Source organism: Schistocerca nitens, chromosome 6 (assembly GCF_023898315.1).
Source record: "Schistocerca nitens isolate TAMUIC-IGC-003100 chromosome 6, iqSchNite1.1, whole genome shotgun sequence".
In the NCBI taxonomy this organism is placed as follows: domain Eukaryota; kingdom Metazoa; phylum Arthropoda; class Insecta; order Orthoptera; family Acrididae; genus Schistocerca; species Schistocerca nitens.
In genome coordinates, this window is record NC_064619.1 from 556919897 (window position 1) to 556926316 (window position 6420).

A 6420-nucleotide genomic window follows, 5' to 3' on the forward strand; every position below is an offset into this window, starting at 1 on the left:
CTCCGGATTTACTGACATGTAATGAAGCCAGAACCACAAAAAATGGTTCAAATGGCTCTGAGCACTATGGGGTTTAACTTCTGAGGTCATCAGTCCCCTAGAGCTCAGAACTACTTAAACCGAACTAACCTAAGGACATCAAACATATCCATGCCCGAGGCAGGATTCGAACCAGAACCACATTTTATTCGGAGTGATACAATAGGTTTTGTGGAGGTAGCTTTCATAAACTAATCCATCAAATAATATGTTAACTCATAACTGGAACAACAGCAATCTTTTATTGTAATTTAACAAAAATAATCAGTATCGATCGCAAATGGTATTTATTTTTTCTGGTAACGGGTTTCAATCATAGAAATACCATCCTCCCACCAGTATATAACTGAAATTAAATAAGTAGGCCAGGAATAGTACAGCCATTTACCTTACACACATTTAGTAAACGACGCAGTTACAAAATAGAAACACAGCATGTGTATTCCTATTGCTGACGCCTTGAGCGGATTTTTGATTTTTTAATTTTTAATGTCAGTTAAAACTAAATTGGTGCTTGTACACATATACTATACATGGTGTAGCGGGTATAAGTGCAGATATTTTATATGCCGTAGCGTAATATGTATATACATTAGCGTGTTGGTTGTTTTGTCTCTGTGTTGAACAGTCTTTCCACAAACCCATCACCAACTCTAAGACCTGATATTTTCTGCAAGGCGGTAACTGCACCACTAAGTGGACTACGACTGTCAGTATAGACTAACCGTTTTGTGTCCATGTGTCCACACTTCAACACCTGGCCTGATCCCAGGGAAAAATAAGTATTACATGTAAACTGAAGGGGGATCTCTGCTATCAGCTGCAGTGGTACATTAAGCAGAATCAGCAACGACGAGCGAAAATGTATACCGGACATTCAAGTAATTGATAAGCCTGGCTGGGCAATGGATCCACTTTCTTCAGTGCGAATGCATAAATACGTTCGACCTCCTGTGGAAATGTCTAACCAGCGAACAGGAGCATAATGGAGAGGCACTGCGGATAGGTGTTTCTCTAAGGGAGTGTGGACCGGCCGTCAGGCGGATGGAGATAGGAAGTCCAGTTGCGATAATACTATCTCCTGGATGGCGCAGTGGTTACCGCACCTGCCTAGTAAGCAGGAGATCCCGGGTTCGAATCCTGGTCTGGTACACGTTTTCGCTCTTTGCCGATGTTTCCGCTTAATGTCCCGCTACAGCTGGTAACCGAGATCCCCCCTTCAATTTACATTTAGTGTTTCACAGCTGCGGGATCTGCGTGGTGTCTGTTCTTTCGAAAGAAAGGACATCATGCATTCAAACAGAAAATAAGTATGTACGGCGCGCTCTTGCCACATATACGTGGATATACTAGCCAACATAAGAACATACGATTTGTAATAGCTATAACTACACTCCTGGAAATGGAAAAAAGAACACATTGACACCGGTGTGTCAGACCCACCATACTTGCTCCGGACACTGCGAGAGGGCTGTACAAGCAATAATCACACGCACGGCACAGCGGACACACCAGGAACCGCGGTGTTGGCCGTCGAATGGCGCTAGCTGCGCAGCATTTGTACACCGCCGCCGTCAGTGTCAGCCAGTTTGCCGTGGCATACGGAGCTCCATCGCAGTCTTTAACACTGGTAGCATGCCGCGACAGCGTGGACGTGAACCTTATGTGCAGTTGACGGACTTTGAGCGAGGGCGTATAGTGGGCATGCGGGAGGCCGGGTGGACGTACCGCCGAATTGCTCAACACGTGGGGCGTGAGGTCTCCACAGTACATCGATGTTGTCGCCAGTGGTCGGCGGAAGGTGCACGTGCCCGCCGACCTGGGACCGGACCGCAGCGACGCACGGATGCACGCCAAGACCGTAGGATCCTACGCAGTGCCGTAGGGGACCGCACCGCCACTTCCCAGCAAATTAGGGACACTGTTGCTCCTGGGGTATCGGCGAGGACCATTCGCAACCGTCTCCATGAAGCTGGGCTACGGTCCCGCACACCGTTAGGCCGTCTTCCGCTCACGCCCCAACATCGTGCAGCCCGCCTCCAGTGGTGTCGCGACAGGTGTGAATGGAGGGACGAATGGAGACGTGTCGTCTTCAGCGATGAGAGTCGCTTCTGCCTTGGTGCCAATGATGGTCGTATGCGTGTTTGACGCCGTGCAGGTGAGCGCCACAATCAGGACTGCATACGACCGAGGCACACAGGGCCAACACCCGGCATCATGGTGTGGGGAGCGATCTCCTACACTGGCCGTACACCACTGGTGATTGTCGAGGGGACACTGAATAGTGCACGGTACATCCAAACCGTCATCGAACCCATCGTTCTACCATTCCTAGACCGGCAAGGGAACTTGCTGTTCCAACAGGACAATGCACGTCCGCATGTATCCCGTGCCACCCAACGTGCTCTAGAAGGTGTAAGTCAACTACCCTGGCCAGCAAGATCTCCGGATCTGTCCCCCATTGAGCATGTTTGGGACTGGGTGAAGCGTCGTCTCACGCGGTCTGCACGTCCAGCACGAACGCTGGTCCAACTGAGGCGCCAGGTGGAAATGGCATGGCAAGCCGTTCCACAGGACTACATCCAGCATCTCTACGATCGTCTCCATGGGAGAATAGCAGCCTGCATTGCTGCGAAAGGTGGATATACACTGTACTAGTGCTGACATTGTGCATGCTCTGTTGCCTGTGTCTATGTGCCTGTGGTTCTGTCAGTGTGATCATGTGATGTATCTGACCCCAGGAATGTGTCATAAAGTTTCCCCTTCCTGGGACAATGAATTCACGGTGTTCTTATTTCAATTTCCAGGAGTGTATTATTCTTCAAATGATGTAAATACTGATGTGATGATGTTCAGTATACCGTCCTCAGTCACCAATAGAAATATCCACAATTATACACGTCGGACCCGCATACAAAGTTTTTATATTTACAGACACGCCATTTTGTGTCTTAAAGTTCGTTGGTTGTTCAGCCAGTCGTGTGGGGAACAATGAGCGGAACTCTGTCTTTTCATAGCCGGCAGTATCCTGAAACTACGTCTTTAATTATTTTTTTATTAAACACTGACCTACAGAATTTTCCCTGACAAAGACAACTCAGACTTAACCTATTGATTTATTACCCGCAATATACAAGCCCAACGCAATCTGACTGCCATACATTGACAAAATGACTTCCAATAATTAACACAAAGGAATGGCCCTGAATTGCAAGAAATCCAACTATAATACAAATCCAAAAAATATGAAATTAAAGAAATATGAATCTATCTCCAACTCTGTTAATTGGCTAAATTCATTTCAATCACGAATCCCGATAGTGGAAACCCCATTCTTTTTCGTAAATCACTTATCTCACAGAAAATCTTCATAACACAAACTACAGCAATTGCAGCAAGCAGCAACAGCCAGCTAAATAAAAATATTCTAACTACTATAGACTAACTACTAGGAGGCATCTGGTTAGAAAAAGAGAGATTTTGTTTAAGAGTAAACAATGCATTTAGAAAATTTTACCTTATTCATGTGACATCCAGTTACAAAAATTATATAGCTGTCAATAATTCCACTGCCCAAACATTATCAACAACATCAATCCCCATACATTTCTTATAAACACATCATTTCATCTCACTTTACATTGCGTGTCCTACCAACACAGAGTCTCCTCTAAGAATATCATGTCCATACACTTCACTATCCACTCGCTAACTGCTAGTCCGACCAACCACAGAATGTCTTGCCGAGGGCGCAGAGCGCTGTCAGCGATATTATCACAGTCTACAGCGCTAGCAACGTTCAAACAGGCTACTTACAATCCCTGAGCGAGTTAGCAACTCACAGGAAGAGCCTCTTAGCACGTATAACGGTTACCCGCATCGGCTACACGCATCAGCAATGGATATGCAAATACTGCATTTTTAATTTGTAGTTACGTTGCTTACTTAAAGCTATTTAAGGTGACTAGCTGTATTATTATGCATACTGGCCTGATGATAGGCTTTCTGTGACTGAAACCGATTACCAGAAAAATAAGGACCATTTTCGACCTGGACTGATTCGTGACATAGTAACGTAGCATATAAGCGATCTATAAATCTTAAAAGTTGTGGACTCTTATAAATAATTCTTTATTAGTCAAGATCACAAAATTTATTTACAATCATGATAACTAGCTTTGGGTAAAACAGTCGCATGGTCCCAATGTGCCACTTGTGGCCTGAAGACGAAGTGCTTTAGTCATATTGAAACGCGTACGTTTCATATGTATTCATTACCAGCGATGGCGAGGCATGACAGAATCTCTGACCAGAGAGTTATTTATCGTGGCTAGTCTGCGCTTGACCGCGCGAGAGTTTAGTTGTGTGTGGCGAGTCGGCAGAGGGAGTAGACAGTTGGAGAGTAGTAGCAGTCTGGTGTAGTAGTCGGTGCTAGTCTGCGGGAGTCGGCATGCGTCGACGGCGTGCTGTTCTTCCGAATCTGGTCAGGATTGTGGTGGACGATGTGTATTATTGTAGAAGGTAATGAAGCACCATTGTGCTCAGCTAATAACGTATGTTAATTGTAATTAATTTGTTCAAAAAATTCCCCAATAATAATTTCTCTATAAAGTAACTTTTTTAAAGAAAAGGATTCATTTCAAGTTAAATAATATTTCCCATGCATTCCCTCCAAGAATCAGAATTAAATATGGGCCAGCATTGCACGGAGCTGTGCCGAAAAATAAGAGCAGATATAGATGCAGTTTTTACTGAGGTAAGAATTTTTGGTTTAATTATTTCACAGGGCCGAAGGTCAGCATTGCTGCCCTTATAAGATTTATCAGGTTTAATTATTTGCGTTGGGATGTTACATTCAGTTCATGGTTCATTATGTAATTAATATTATTGTGTGGGTTTTTGGTCAATTTGCATTTATCAATTTTGTGGGGAGTTTACATTTGCGCAATTTTTATTCTTTAATTTTGCAAGGAGGTTACGCTTGGCTCATTTTATTATTCCGTTAATATAGACTAACTTTATTGCGGGGAGGTTACACTTGGCGACATCCGGACCAGGATCGTATTTCTTTGTGAATCTTCTGATAAGTAGTCAGATATCCGCTCTTATTTACTTAAATGTAATTAGCACTTGGCGCAACGCATTTACTAATATTGTCATTTTTTTCACAGATCATTGGCAATTCGTTGCTCTTTGTTGTATTTGTGTTTGTTGCTTTTTGCATTGTGCTTATTTCATTTGTGATTAATTTGTTTTGAGAAAATGCCGCGAAAAACTGTTAATAGTACATCGCGAGGTATAATGAGTGAAATAACCGACCTAAATAACTCGACCGATAGTACTTGCGACATGCAGTATAATGATGACAATCCTCCGTTTACTGACAATCAGTGCGTACCGACCTCTAATGTTGATTTTGATCCTAGTGATGAACAGACAAATTCAATTGTGTCGTCTGTTAATTTAACGACAATTAATGACGCGGGGCATTCTGTTGTAATGAGCGCTGCCCAGCTTAACACAACCGGTTTGCAAAATTTACGTAATGAACAGACAAATTTGTCTAATGAAAACGAATAGTGTAATCAGAATGTGTCGGTTTTATTTAATTCCGATTTAGTGACCAACAGGGTACATCCGATTAGCAAACATTTTCAAGAATCACAGAATGACCAAATGGTCACACAAAACGTGACAATTGCAGGTACACCACTAAACAACACAGAGAATAGAAATGCTAATTTTGGTTTGGATCAAATTATGGCAATATTGCTAAAACAACTTAATGAAATTTTCAAACAACAGAATGAAAGACAGGACATCAAGTCCAAACAACTTAGTGAAGATCTCAAACAACAACTTAGTGAAATTTTCAAACAACAACTTAATGAAAATTCCAAACAACAGAATGAAAGACAAGACGAAAATTTCAAACAACTTAGTGAACATAACAAACAGCTTAATGAAAAATTAGACAACAATTCCAGACAGCTTAGTGAACAGATTACAGCCGTTGCCGCGCAATGTCATGATACTAAAGAATAATTACGTGTGGAAATTGAGGCTTGCGCTAGGAAAAGTAGTGAAGAAATTAGATCTGTTGCTCAAGAATTAAGGGATATGCAAACAGCTACAACAGAATCACTTAGAGGCGAAATTAGTGCAGTCGGTAAACAATGCTCTGAAAAAGCAACACAGTTACGCGACGAGTTTAAATTGATTACAGCAGAACTTTCGCGCACACTGGATACAAAAATAGACGCGAAATTCGACCGCCAGAACAGTCAAATTGACGAACGTTTTAATCATCACCTACAAAACAGTGATACGCGTTTCCGTAAATTTATACAGGATCAGAATAAAGTAAAACGACAAGTCATG

General features: G+C 42.8%; 1 non-coding gene across 1 annotated transcript; it reads left to right on the forward strand.

The window, feature by feature from the left end:
- Window positions 1-1118: 1118 nt before the first annotated feature.
- Trnat-agu (transfer RNA threonine (anticodon AGU)) lies at window positions 1119-1191 on the forward strand. The gene has a single exon. It is a non-coding gene; the product is annotated as a tRNA-Thr (tRNA).
- The last annotated feature ends 5229 nt before the right edge of the window (window positions 1192-6420 follow it).